This window comes from Epinephelus moara, chromosome 13 (genome assembly GCF_006386435.1).
Source record: "Epinephelus moara isolate mb chromosome 13, YSFRI_EMoa_1.0, whole genome shotgun sequence".
Lineage (NCBI taxonomy): Eukaryota > Metazoa > Chordata > Actinopteri > Perciformes > Serranidae > Epinephelus > Epinephelus moara.
This window is the reverse complement of record NC_065518.1, coordinates 12,459,534-12,473,350: the sequence shown is the minus strand read 5'-3', so window position 1 is coordinate 12,473,350 and position 13,817 is coordinate 12,459,534. Positions and strand designations below refer to the sequence as shown.

The following is a 13,817-nucleotide window of genomic DNA, read 5'->3' as shown; positions in this document are numbered from 1 at the left end:
TTAAAGTCTTGTTGTGATTTTTCCTGGCTTCATATGAGTAGAGGAAAAGTCCGCTAGCTGCTAGGCTAATTTATACAATGTAAAATGCCATAGGCTTGTGCTAATAACGTTAGCATGTTGTATTTGTGGGGAAAATGTGTCCAGATAAAGACAAGTGTTTGTCTGTGAATGCTGCGAGTTATAGTGAAGCCATGTTTAATGTGTGTTTAATGTGTGTTTTGAGTCAACTAAACTTTACAACACTCTACAGCACGTTTTGGAGGTGTAACTGTTGTGCAGCTGCATATTTTCTAAAGGGGAATAAAATCCCTGTCTTTGCATTTTATTTTGATCACAGTTTGTTTTTATAAAAGTGCTTTTGACGTCTCAAATGTGGATTTGACTTGCAACTGAAAACTTGTAGCCCATTTCGCAGAAAATACAGAGATGTACATCATGTATCTCTAGTCAGCCTGTAAATACTGAGATATTGTAAGTAGCGGCATTTGCCTTTTTTTTTTATCGATACACCAAACTTTTCCTCCTCCCCCAAGTGTAAAAACCTTTTGTGATATTTCAGGATTTTTTTTTCAAATTTTCAGCATTTCCAGTGAAAGTTTATTAATGCGCAAAACTGAAAAATGCACAAACACAGGTGGATGTAAATGCACCTATTGTAAGCTGCTGGGCTAAATTTAATTCCAGGGCATGATCAGAAAAGGAAACGCTTGTGACCAGGTTATGACCTTAGTATGACCCTGGATTATGAGCAGTTCGACCAGATTTCTATCCCACCTGTTTCACATGAGGCTCGAAAAGGAGAACGTGTCCTGCGTTTTGGAAGACAGATGCAGAACCAGGACAATTAAAACTGATTTAATGCAACAGAATTATGTCTCTGTCCCTGTAATCACCTCGTGACCCCTCAGGTTTACCTTGGAAGCCCCTGGGGAATCCCAAACCCAAGGCTGGGAACCACTACTTTAAGCCCTTCTGGTTTTAATAAGAGAGCCCAGGGAAGTAGTGCATGATGTAACTCCACAACAGCTGCCCAGTGGTAATATGGGTGTATTCTCCCCTCCAGGCAACACATAGTTTCTCTATTGTATTTCTGTCAGTCGCTACATGAGCGCATTACAAAGTACACCACAGAGCTCTTAAAAGACACGTTTCGGGAGATTGAGCTGGTGACCTTGCAGTTGTTTTATGAGTCTCCAAAGGGGGAGAAACACATTGTTGAAAACCTTAAAGAACTGTATGTTTTTGTCTGTTTTTTTGGCTTGTAGAAACAGAAAAAAAGGACAGCAGATGGACAGAAGTTGTTTGTCATAATCACACAGTCTCATGCTTAACATCAGCTACTGGTGGGGGCAGCATGTTGACAGATGTGATTTTAACATAACTTGTAGTCAATTGAGCTCTTCTGTTTTTTTGGGCTGAAATATGGCAACCTAATTTGGTGACCTGCTCAGGGAAGGCAGGGTGGAGCAGCCCAGAAGAGATTAACTCCCAGCGCTACGTGGCCTGATTTAACTGAAAGCAAACATCTCCAGCTCTGGCTTAAAACATGTTTCAGTCCACTTTATTTTATCTGAATGAATGACTAGGAAAAACAAATATTGGGCCTTCTGTGGAAAACAAAGGGGAACCCACGGGCTGAGGACATGCTTAATATCGCTTTGACAGCCAGGAAGAAAGATATTGAGCTATTGAGGATTTTTCTCCCTTGAAGGCTGTTTGTTTGATCTCAAATCTGAGATGCAGTCATCTTATATGCACATAAGAAGTCACACCCACACATTTTCTAGATAGCCTGATGTTTATGATAATGTCTCTGGGGTTAAAAGATGACGCAAATAGTGTGAAACTGAGGCTTACTATTATTAGTACATGTGTTCATACATGGAATCACTGTTGTTTCTCAAAAGGGCAGTTCACCCTCAAATCCAAATTATTTACATTTCCTCTTACCTGTAGTGCTGTTTGTCAGTCTAGATAGTTTTGATGTGAGTTGCCAAGTGTTGGAGATATCAGCTGTAAAGATGTCTGCCTTCTCTCCAATATAATCGAACTAGATGGCACTCAGCTTGTGGTGCTCAAAAAATACGTTAGAAAAACTCGACATCAATGTCTCTTTCTAGAAATTATGACCTGCTTACTCAAGATAATCCACAGACCTTGTTGTGAGTAGTTTCATGTAGGAACTATTTTCTGTCTATCGAACTGCACCCGCCAAATCTTAGGGCTGTGGCTGCAAAGAAACTTCCCCTGCAGTGTTTACTGGTGGCTCAATAGTGCGATTATGTGGTACTGCTGCCATTTTTTTTTTTCACTAACAACTTAATTTATCCTGATTTTTGCACTTTATAAATAAGCCTTATTGTTAAGGTATTATTAGGTATGTTGTTAAATGACAAAGATGAAAGTGTTTTAAAACTAGTCCATACCCATTGGTAGCTTTGTCACCTTCTACCTATGCCAATCCTCAATGCCTATGTGCAGTTTCACATACATTGACCACGTCAGTGAGTAGAAAAACGTGGGACAGACAGAATGACTGACTGACAGAATGACACACTGACAGTTTCCGTGATTATGTACAGCATACCATACCATGACTTAGTCATACCAAACATTAGAAAACACCAACATTGGTCCACAGGGGGAGCCACAGCGATCGGTCGCATTTTAGCCATTTTGAAGCATTTTTCTGTTGTTATAGCGCCACCCAGTTGCCAATTAGAGTTAAATTTCTCCAGTCACCTTGAGGCGTCCTGTTCTACATATCTACCAAGTTTAGTAAAAATCCATATGGCGGTTAGGCCTAGATAAGAAATGAGCTCTCTAGCGCCCCCATTTTGTTTGATGGGGTCAATAATGGAGGGGTCCCCTCAGATTATGTGTGGTCATATGCCTACAAAGTTGCGTGGTGATGGGTGAAACCCTTGAGATGTTATACACCTTTATGTGATGAGCCACGCCCTCCGCAATATTCATTGCCTTATAGAAGCTCAGTTTTAGTAAGTTTTCCAACTTTTGCCAAGAGGGAACTTTAGATATTGCTCCCTAGATTATGTTCATCCAGTTTCATGCAGATCGCTCAAACTTCCTAGGAAGAGATCGATTTTAAGTGTTTTTCAAAAAATTCAAAATGGCAGACAATCTGTATAACCGGAAGTTATGGGTTCTTGAGGCAAATTTGTTCCTCATGAGGAGAGGCATCTCTGTGCAAAGTTTCATGTCGGGCATGAGATATGCCCATTCAAGGTTTGCAATTTCAATCGGTTGCTATAGCGCCCCCCTTTGGGCAATTGACGTAATATTGCTTCATTCGCATCCTCCCATGACCCTCTACCACTGTGCCAAATTTCACATGGATTGACCAAGTCAGTGAGGAGAAAAACGTGGAACAGACACACAGACAGAGTTTTCGTCATTACAGTAAAAGACAAATTAAATACTTGTTCATTAGGGATGCCCGGTAATATCAGCATGTCATCATTATCAGCCAATATCGTCTTTAACATGAACTATCAGGATCGGCCAACATGCTTTTCTTATTTTGCACAATAAATGAATATTACATACATTTAAAAGTATTGTAATTCATGTCTCCGTCTGCATAATATAATGTTAATTCCACTACAGAAGAGACTTGATGATCACTAATATTAGGTAGGGAAAAAAGTGTATATTTCAATACTGGTATCGGGTATTGGTCAAATGAGTTTGTACATAACAGCATATTGGCAAATCCAATATCGTTCATCATCCCTATTGTTCATTGTTAAATGGAGAACACAGAAGGCAGCGTTTTTTCGTTGCGTCTGTTTGCTATGATACAGAATATCTGCAGAAGTAAAAATGTTGGTGTAAGGTAGAGTAACTGCTCTGGTTGAAGAGAAAGCTGAAGCACCTGCCGGTCTGTGAGGCTAATTGCTCCTCTGTTGTCGTTGTTCAGCAATGTTTGTCTTTGTGGTCTTTGTCCCACCCTTCCTCTACTGTGATTTGGCAGCTGGGTAAAAACTGACAGTGACGAACAGCTGTAGCGTTTTACCCAAAGTTGAATATTTTCCAGCTCTCGGTTTTCAGAAATGAATGGCAAACATGCAGTGCTCAGCGCCTCATCACACTGCTGGCATTTGTAGCTGAGCGTAAGTACATGGTGCTCCCATGAAAAAAGAAATCACATGAACATTTGGTTGGCTTGTCAGTTGCGCGGTAGTGCAATATTGCTGTTATCAACAGCCCTACCAACTATGTTATTCCACAGAAGGAAACGCTACTGATGGGAGAGAGGTTGGTGCTTGTGACAGTGCGAGATGTAAACATGAATGGCGTTCTCCTTAGCTGAGCTGTAAAGTTAGCTAGCTCAGAGCTACTAGGTGAGCTAGCAGTAGATGCACACTTCCTTCTGTGCGGTGATACGGTTGGCGGGTGTGGTTCAGTAGAGAGAAAGTAGTTCCTGTATGAAACTGCTCACAACAAGGACTGTGGACTATCTTGAGTTAACGGGTCACAATCTCTGGAAAGAGACATTGCTGTTTAGTTTTTTCAAATGTTCGGCACTTTGAATTTTCCCCCTTACACCATATTGAACTTCAGGGTTCTTGTGTGGACACAAACATGTAAAGTGGCTTTTTTAACTGATTCCAAAAGCAGCAGGCTGTGTCTCACGTGACGACGGTGCATATATCTCCCCTCATTTCTGCAGCACCATAAAACCTGGCTGGAGAAGCATCAAGGTCCCACCCAGTCTTGTGACTCATGTTATCAGTCTCTGCGTGTAACGTCAGACAGTTTTGGGCAATACATCAGCACATGCAATGATTTTTTCTTCTTGCTCCTCCATAAAATGCGACAATGACCAGCTGCAGCCCCTGTCTTTGCCGAAATGTCGTATCATGTTCTTTTAACAGTCTGACATCAAACATAGTTGGATTATAAAGTGTTTTGTTGGATGTTTTAGAGTTTACAGGCTCCTGAGAAACTGGCAACCGATCATACATGAGATGAAAGTTGGGTGAGACTGGATGAGACAGAAAGAGAGTGAAAGAGGAAATAATGGTTTGGCTGTGTCACTACAGAGGTTGTTGACATGGAGGAGTACAGTGCTTAATGAATAATGGATGCTTACTAAAGCAGCCCATTTCCTATTCATTCTTTCAAGGCTGCAACACAGGGAGTTGTGTGTGATCATCATGTCAGCCCTTCAATATTTTCATTGTGCTTCAGTAACATGATGCATTTTGAGGGCTCTGGAGTAACTCCAATAAACATTTTCACACAAGTACAGTTCAGAGGGACTGCTTGTTTTGTTTGATCCTCGTGTCACATAGAAAAAGTTCAAACACACCGCACAGAGTTGTCGGTTCTAATCCTATTTTATTTATTCAAAGTCTTATCTTCTCCAAGGTTCCTTTTAACATCAGTATTCCTGAGGCTTGTAGTACTTAAAAGTGTGTTGATCACATCACAAAGGCCTGTAGTGACAGCGACAAGCATTAATTCAATGTTTGCGTCGTCACTTTTTGTGTTGAGCTGAAAAGAATGTGGCGTGGCGAGCCATTTCAGATCTATTTCATTAAAAGCACCTTTTAACTCAGGACTCTTTGGGAAGCTTTGCAGTGTTGAGGCCTTTTTCTTTTTTCGACTGTGATGAATGTGTCTAAATGAGCGCAGTTAGATGCGGCAGTGAGCCCACAGTCAGGGGTTAGCTGACATGCCCTGCATGCTGATAGGCATGTAAGGCTCAGGCGAGCGCCAGAAAGCGCTAATGTATGGGATGATAATAAGAGCTGTCCTGGATGATATAAATGACCAAGGTTAAAGGCAGCCCTGATCATGCAGTATGTTTGAAATAAAATGAGGGGATGGACCTTGAACATGCTTCATCGTATTGAATTCCTGTCTGTGTATAATGATGTATTTTCAGCTGCTGTTATGTGATGGTGAGGCACAAAAAAAGAGCGGATAGGTTTTAGATAAAAAGCAAACACCTAGAGATGGAAGGACAAGCACAGAAAACAGGTTTATGACTGCTCCCCCACAGTGATGCAAGCTTTTTACATATAGTATCTGGCTTTCTCAGATGTCTGACAGGCTGCTAATTGGGAAGAACTGATAGTGATGAAGCCCCAGCAGGTCTGAAGAGAGTTTTAAGGCTTGAGACTGGTATTGATATTTGAGAGAAATATCTGACAATTATAATTTAGCCCCAATATTCAACCGAATCACCAGAATAAAGTTGGTGTTGTACGTTTCCGCAAACCATGGTTACATTACATTTGTACGCTGTTATGTAGTGGACTTCACATCTCATCAGTGCTGTGGTCAATGTGTAGTTAAGTTTAGGCACAAAAACCTAATGGTTACGATCACGTTTTGGCTTGAAATACCTGGTGTTGGTGGCAAAATGCCGGCCGGAAAAGCAGTGATATTTCTGTAAAAAACAACTGCTTTTTGTGGCTCTATTCCAACAGGAAACACAGAGATGTCTTGGTAAAAAAATAACTACTTGGCATGGCACTATCCTGGCTTGAAACACAGCAGTTTCTCAGCAAAAAAGAACTGCTTTTTGTTACACTGTCCCCGATGGAAACACAATGACGGGTCACTATAAAACAACCACTACCCCAGCTGGAAATGCAGCAGTGTCAAGGTAGTAAACAACTGCTGTTCGTGGCACTATCTCAGCTGGAAAGGGTCCATGTCATTGGTTCGACAGCCCATTGGTTCGACATCCCATTAGTCCGACTGTCCGCGGTGCTGAACGGCTCGCGGCAGGCGTATGGTGCGCCGCGACCGGCTTGAGGCGGAGCAGGTTCACGACTTATGTGTTTGTCACTTTCTTTTTCATTTTAACCCACACCATGATCTTTTCCTGACCCTAACCAAGTGGTTTTTGTGCCTAAACCTAACCAGACCTTAACCACAGGGCATCATGATGATTTCGGAACGGACTTCGGAACAATGAGTTTAATATGGTCGGAACAATGGGATGTCGAACCAATGGGCTGTCGAACCAATGGGCAGTTCCCGCTGGAAACGCGGTGACGTCTTGTTAAAAAATAACTGCTTTTCAAGCACTTTTCTGGCTTAAAACACAGCAATGTTTTGGTAAAAGACAACGCTTTTTGTGGCACTATCATGGCTAGAAATGCAGCAATATTAAGGCAAAAAAACATTGTTCATGGCACTTTCCCAGTAGGAAACACAATGACGTCTTGGTGAAAAATAGCTACTTTGCATGACACTACCCTGGCTTGAAACTCAGCAGTGTTTTGGTAAAGGACAACGCTTTTTGTGGCACTATCTTCGCTGGAAGTTCAGCAATGTCTCATTGCACTCTCCCTGGTGTAATGGGTCGTTAAAAAACAACCTCTTTTCGTGGCATTATCCCCTGTGGGAAGACAACAACAGGTCACTAAAAAAACACGTGGTTTCTAAAAGGTCGCCCACAATGCAACCATGACTCAAAATACAAGCCGTTTTGTTTTGTGTTGGTCTCAAATGGTGGTCTGCAGCTTGGCGGGTATCTCGCCTAGGTGTCACGCTATCGATCATCCCCTCCACTTCCTGATTACAATGTCAGCTTATATACTATGTTACTTTAAAAAGTTGATATATGTATGAAATGTTACGGATGCAACGTGTCTGTGGTTTTCAGAAACCTACAATGCCAATATTTTCTTGTGGCGACTGGGCTGCAGTATTAATTTCTTTTGGCCACACTAGCTCGAGAGATGTTGGTCTGTGGGTCAGTCACTCAACTTTAACTCTGATGTGTACTCTGAATACCCAAATGTCACATCTTAACTTAATTGAGATTTGTCTGTAATTGGCTGCTATTTATCCATTCATTTTGGTAGAGGGCAGATTTTTATGGCTGCTGTCATGACACTTGTTTGATTAATAGGCCGCCACATTTTATATTACTCATCAAAGATGTTGCTCCAGATGTCAACCCTCTAATAAAATCCTCGTATTTCATAAATGGCATTTGGTTAACGTTATTATGCTCTACAAACAAGTTAGATGGCTGCCTCTGCCCTGTTTATAGTGTCATCACGTAAGATCAGAAAACAGTCATCAGTTATAATTTGGAGAAGATAATATAATAAGCCTGGTCCTCTTGGGGAGATTGGATTGATTCATCCATGTAAGAAAGAAGAAAACACACGCCACACCATGACTTTGTCACACTGACCTTCAGCTCTGGAAATGTAATCCATAAGTGCTGTGAAACATTTTCACTGTGCAGCGGGGTGTTACACATGAAAAACACAGGTCAACACTCCACATACATGCTTTATTTTTTATTTCTATGGTTTTCATGCCAACAAACAAAACCAAGCGATGCTGTATGTTGCTAATCATTGCAGCATTTGGTCATACAATATGTTTTCCCACTGGGAAAGCACACTGTTGACAATCACACTCTTCTCAAACACTGCCAGAGCCTTTTTTGTGCTCAGCAGAGACAATGCCAGATCCACACCATTCACTTACAACGATGGGATATTTGTTTATCATAATTAGAGTCTGCCTTGATGCCAGCAGAGATTCAACCATGAAGAGCCATTTGGTGTTTTACAGAAGTGAGAGCTAGTAATTAGACGACAACGCCATATTCTGTATGTGGGGCTCATTTTCAGCTTTTATTTTCCCCCAAAAAGGTGTTAATTGAGTGTTGATAAAAATATGCAAAAAAAAAGTGAAATTGCTGTGTAGTTTTAGCATTCAGGTGTTTCTTAGAGAGTGCTTAATCAGCTTATTTGCATTTTCCTTCAATTTTACGCCTTATTTTCCTTTACTTGAAGGTTTTCATGCTGTAAATTATGGTGGTGAGCAAAAGAAAACAACAACTTCTGTCTGCGTGGGTGCATAAAGTGTTGGGGGGCGGCTGGTTTAAACTAGGGCTGCAACAATTTTTTTTAGGGAAAAACTTCCTCTGAATGAATTAGTTGCTTTGCCTATAAAAAGTCAGAAATTAACTCAATTTGGCATGTCAGAAAATGTTGATCATTGTTTTGTCCAGAATCCAAAGATATTCAGTTTACTGTTACAGAGGAGCAAAGAAATCAGAAAATATAAGAAACTGAAATCAGAAAATTTCTTGCTTGTATTCTATGATTTATGTTTTGTTTGATTGTTCAAACTGTGATGGATGTTTTGACTCTCGACTGCGCAACTAGTTTACCCTTGGGTATCAACAAAGTAACCTGAACCTTTCTATTTCAGAACTTCTACAATAGAATAAAGAACATTTGGATATAAAAAAGAAACCGGTGTCTCAATTCAGGGCCTGTAGCCTTCAAAGGCTGCATTTGAAGAGAGATTGTGTCACGTTGGCGCGGCCAAGGCCGTCCCATTTCAAAGGCTCCTTCAAATGCGGGTGAGTAATGCAGCCTTCTTTCCCAGAATTTGGAGGATGAATCCTTCATGACCCAGCTTATCCCAAGATGCATTGCGCGCCGGTGACACACAGCTTTAACAATCTTAATTTAATAAGTTTACCAGAAAACGGTCCATCAGCCTGAAATGTATCAGACGGCGGTGTCTTTGGCGGTGAATCATCTCCTCAAGTATTAGATTAAAAAAAAATATATATATAATAACAATCTCTGGGTCCATGATTTAGGGCTAACTAACTTTCTAGCTTACGCCTCCTTTGTCAAGCGCAGCTGGTTGCTAGGTTACAGGAACACCAATGGGTTGGGGCGAGAATAACTGGTGATGCAACCAGGAAATCCTCCACAGACCAGACTGTCCTATTTCGGAGACCCTTCGGTTTGGCTGATGCAGTTTTCAAAGGACGTGGCTGACGTTGACCGTGAAGGCCGCGTCCTTTAAAGGCTGCAGCCCCTGAATTGAGACACAGCTATTGTCTATGGAACACCTCCTTCTCCAAGTTTGAGACTTACTTCTCTGGTTTCTGGCTTTGAGTAGCTCATGATAACAAATATTGATTGATCTTTGGTAGGCCATGGAAATAACATTTGAATCCCACTCAAATGAGCATCACATCATTAATAACGCATTGCCAATTCCAAATTCATAAACTTGGATATAGAGGAAGTGGTTATGATTTACTTTGGAGCTTTTAGCTCTTTCATTATTGCACCACAAGTCTTGGAGATGTAGTGCTGCTACCTACACATGGTGATGATAATTGAGCAACATGTGCTAAAAGCCCAGTTCCTCCTATATCCGCCCACACATCCTCTGGGCCTCCCCCTCTCATGGCGCTTCTCAGTAAGACAGTTGTGCGCTGGATAAGACGGAGTAGAGATCACAGGCAGCCATCGACAAACCCTGAGTGTTTTCACTGCTGCTCATAGAGAAGACATGGAGGCAAATGAGGTTAGAGATCACGGTAATCATAATAATGATGTGTCCCAGGGCTGAATATCACACAGTGTTTCTCTTTGTAGGCCCAGCCTCATCCGTGGGTGGCTGTCCACACAAACGTCTATTTTACTGCTGGTGAACTAGGAATTGTTCGAACCCTCTCTCTCCCTGCTTTCGCTCTCTTTCTGCATCTGGAGCCTAAGCAGAAGACAAATATACATTATGGGATATGTATTTTTAAAACGGGGAGTCTGTGTCCCCCGTGGGCTTCCTCCATGTGCTGTGTCTTTGCACAAAGACTAATTTGTTATCCTGCAAGAAATTACACGGCCACTTTAGAAAACAACCACACTGGATGCCCTCATTTGTGTATCGGTGTTGTTTGTTTTTATAAATCACACCACTTCCTGCTCTGCTGTCTTTGTGGTTTAAAGATCATATTCCAAATGTGTTTATTGTAATTCATTCACCATTGCCTACTTTACTACCAGGGTTGGGCCGGTGGAAACATTTTCAAACTGGTTTGATATTGGACCAAACACCGGACTGGACTAATATACCGAATTTTACTACAGGTATCACACTTGACTTAGCAGCTGTTCCTGAGTGGAACATAGTGACACCATGTCCTAACAGGAAACAAACATCCTAACATACAAACATACTATGTTGTTGCACCATGTAACAACAGAGCACTCAGTCCAGAATGAATCCATTGAATGGTAGCTATGAGCTGTGTGCTCAACATCAGACTGGCAGCATAACCACTTAAAAGATAGGTGCGTCTTTGTTATCTTCCCAAGTTTGTAGCGTTACTTTTTAAACATGTTTTTTATTGTGATATTTACTGGAAATAACGTACAAAATAGCCAACAGCAAGTAGCCTAATGTTGGCTTGTTATTAGTAACGGTCATATACTCTTACCAAAGACGTTAAGCTCCCGAGCAATCTCTCTTCAGCCAGCTGCCACCTTATTTAGGTTTCTGGAAATAAGATGGTTCTATAGAAATAATTCCTCATCTTCATGATTCAGTCGTTCCTCGTCCATTGGGGAGCTTTCAAAGCAAGTGACAAAAATAAATAGAGTCAGGGTATCCGACAGAAGTTCAGTTCCAAACGGCAGCGCTGTGCCACTTGTGGCCAGTTAGGACACCTCAAGCCGAACCACCTCAAACCGAACTCAGACCATCTCCCGAGGTGATCTGTGTACGGTTCACTTCAGAGAGGTCTGAGTTCTCTTGGAGTGTTCACATATACGCAAAAAATGCTGAGTCATTGCTTTGAGTCCGTTTAGAGTGCTGAAAAGGACCATGTTAGTTTTCTTTGAGACTAACTCTGCCATGTCTCGTCTAGTCACTCCAAAAAAGACATGAACTTTCTAGTAAACAAACATAACATGCGTTGCTCTCCCACCTCCACTGAAATTTGATCTCCATCACGTTGCCTGTCAGACACTAGTGGCTCCGTTATTCCATTAATAAACAAACATAATCTTATGTTTTCATGTTGTCATATTGCTTCTTAGTAATGCAATATAAGTTCGATTCAGTGCTGTGACGCCGTCAGCACAGGTTGCCGGTGCAGTCTACTTTTTAATTCGCCAGAACGTGTCATAATGACGAGTACAGTTCAGCTGGTTTGGATAAAATCAAACTGGTTTGGGCTCGTGGGGTGGCACGGTGGTGTGGTGGTTAGCACTCTCACCTCACAGCAAGAGGGTTGCCGGTTCGATCCCGGGCGTGGGAGACCTTCTGTGCAGAGTTTGCATGTTCTCCCTGTGTCAGCGTGGGTTCTCTCCGGGCACTCCGGCTTCCTCCCACAGTCCAAAGACATGCAGATTGGGGACNTGAATGAATGAATGAATGAATGGCTTGGGCTCGTACACTAGACAGTACCAGCCAAACCAGAAATCGACCCATCTCTGTGTCCCACCATTGCCTGGTTTGCTGCTGTATTAGTCGACTGGCATTGCTGCACACAATGAGGCTTCCTGAAATATGTGTTGGGGATTGTACATATGGAATTTGTCTGTAATTAGTTCCACATTTCTTTGTTTACCTTTCGCGAGTACAATCTTTCTGGGCTGTACATATTTAGGCCTTTTATCAGAACTTGTGGGCAGCGGAGTGTGACATATGAGAGACCCTCTGTTTGCAGCGGAGAGGGGCTCAACGAGGAGACAGGAAAGGATTTGATCATCAGATCTGTCCTCCCTGGAGAGGGAAAACGCCTTGCTCTCTTGAAGGCACTCCCTCATTTGCAGTCTTTTATGACTGCCTGGGATGAGCTGCTGTAAGATGTGGATGCAGGCGGTACTGCCGGCTTTATTAGAAGCACTGCATGCTGGGATTGTGTCTCCAAACAGGGACTTGTTTTGTATTACAGTGTTTGTTTCTTGTTTTGTTTTTGATTTGAGACAAATGTTGAGTCTGTTGTGTCCTAGGCAGCATTTTAAACCAGATCTGACACGTGGACACAGCTCTGAGCCATCATAGTCTGACTTGGCTGGACTACAACAGGAAATAAATAAAAGGCTCTGCTATTAATTCATGACTTTACTGTCACATCCAGCAGCTGCGTCCCAGCAGGGGACTAGTTAGCCGCTTAGTTACCCAGAAAGATGCCTTCAGTCTTGTGGTAAAAACTCATTAGTGCAGACTAGTTTGAGTCCAGTTTTATTATGTTCATCTTGAGCTGCATGCTGCTTCTCCTGTGTGCCTGCATCAGTGAGCAGTTGGTCCTTCAGCGCTGTGCACTTTTGTCCTGAAAACAGCCCGAACTCCCGCGGCTCTGCGTGATTGTTTTCATTAGTCTGCCGGCGGTAGCTTGGTACTACCAGCCGCCACTATGCCTGTCATTTTCCAAGAGCTCCAAAAATATGTGGAGGTGAGGAAGAGGGTTGTTTTTATAGCTTCCCCACCCATGCTGTTACTATCATATCAGTGTGGTGTCTGATATAAAACCTACATGCTCCAGGCCACACATTTCCCCTGCATTCCTGCGCCTGTAATTGGTTATTGTCGAAATACGTAAGGGGGGTTGGGTGTAAGCTGTGGAGGGGAAATGAAGAGAAAGCGGGAGAGAAAATGGGGGGTGGGTCTCACTTCATACGACAACCACAAGCCCAACTGGGAAAGATGAAACACAGGAAGCTATGGTTGCTGGTGCCAAAATACATCCCCCCATGATGAAGAGGAATTTCTAACACATCTTTCATTTGCATGTGTTCAATTAGGTTTCCTTCAGATCCTGCTGGGGCGATGGTGGCACAGGCTGCTTCTGGGATCTCCTGTCTTAAAGCGCGGTGGTTGCCAGATATGATATGGGTGTGCCAGAATTTGGGCTCTGAGCTCATTTGTTTGGGTTTTATTTTCTGGGGAGTGTAGAGGAGGGGCAAACCTACATACGCTGTGTACCTTTTATCCTGGAACTGATAAATCATAGTGTAAATTATAATACTGCTGAAATATTACCTCCGCCAAGG

The 13,817-nt window shown here is 42.3% G+C and overlaps 1 protein-coding gene across 6 annotated transcripts in view; it reads left to right on the top strand.

Annotated features, from left to right (window-relative positions):
* ptprea (protein tyrosine phosphatase receptor type Ea) overlaps nucleotides 1–13,817 on the top strand; it is a 91,360-nt gene that overhangs the window by 5,830 nt on the left and 71,713 nt on the right. The window contains exon 2 of one of the 6 annotated variants that reach the window (XM_050060013.1): nucleotides 9,223–9,376. The exons of the other annotated variants lie outside the window; for them this stretch is intronic. The gene's annotated coding sequence lies outside the window, so the exon portion shown is untranslated. The remainder of the gene's footprint in view (nucleotides 1–9,222; nucleotides 9,377–13,817) is intronic. 6 annotated transcript variants of the gene reach the window in all.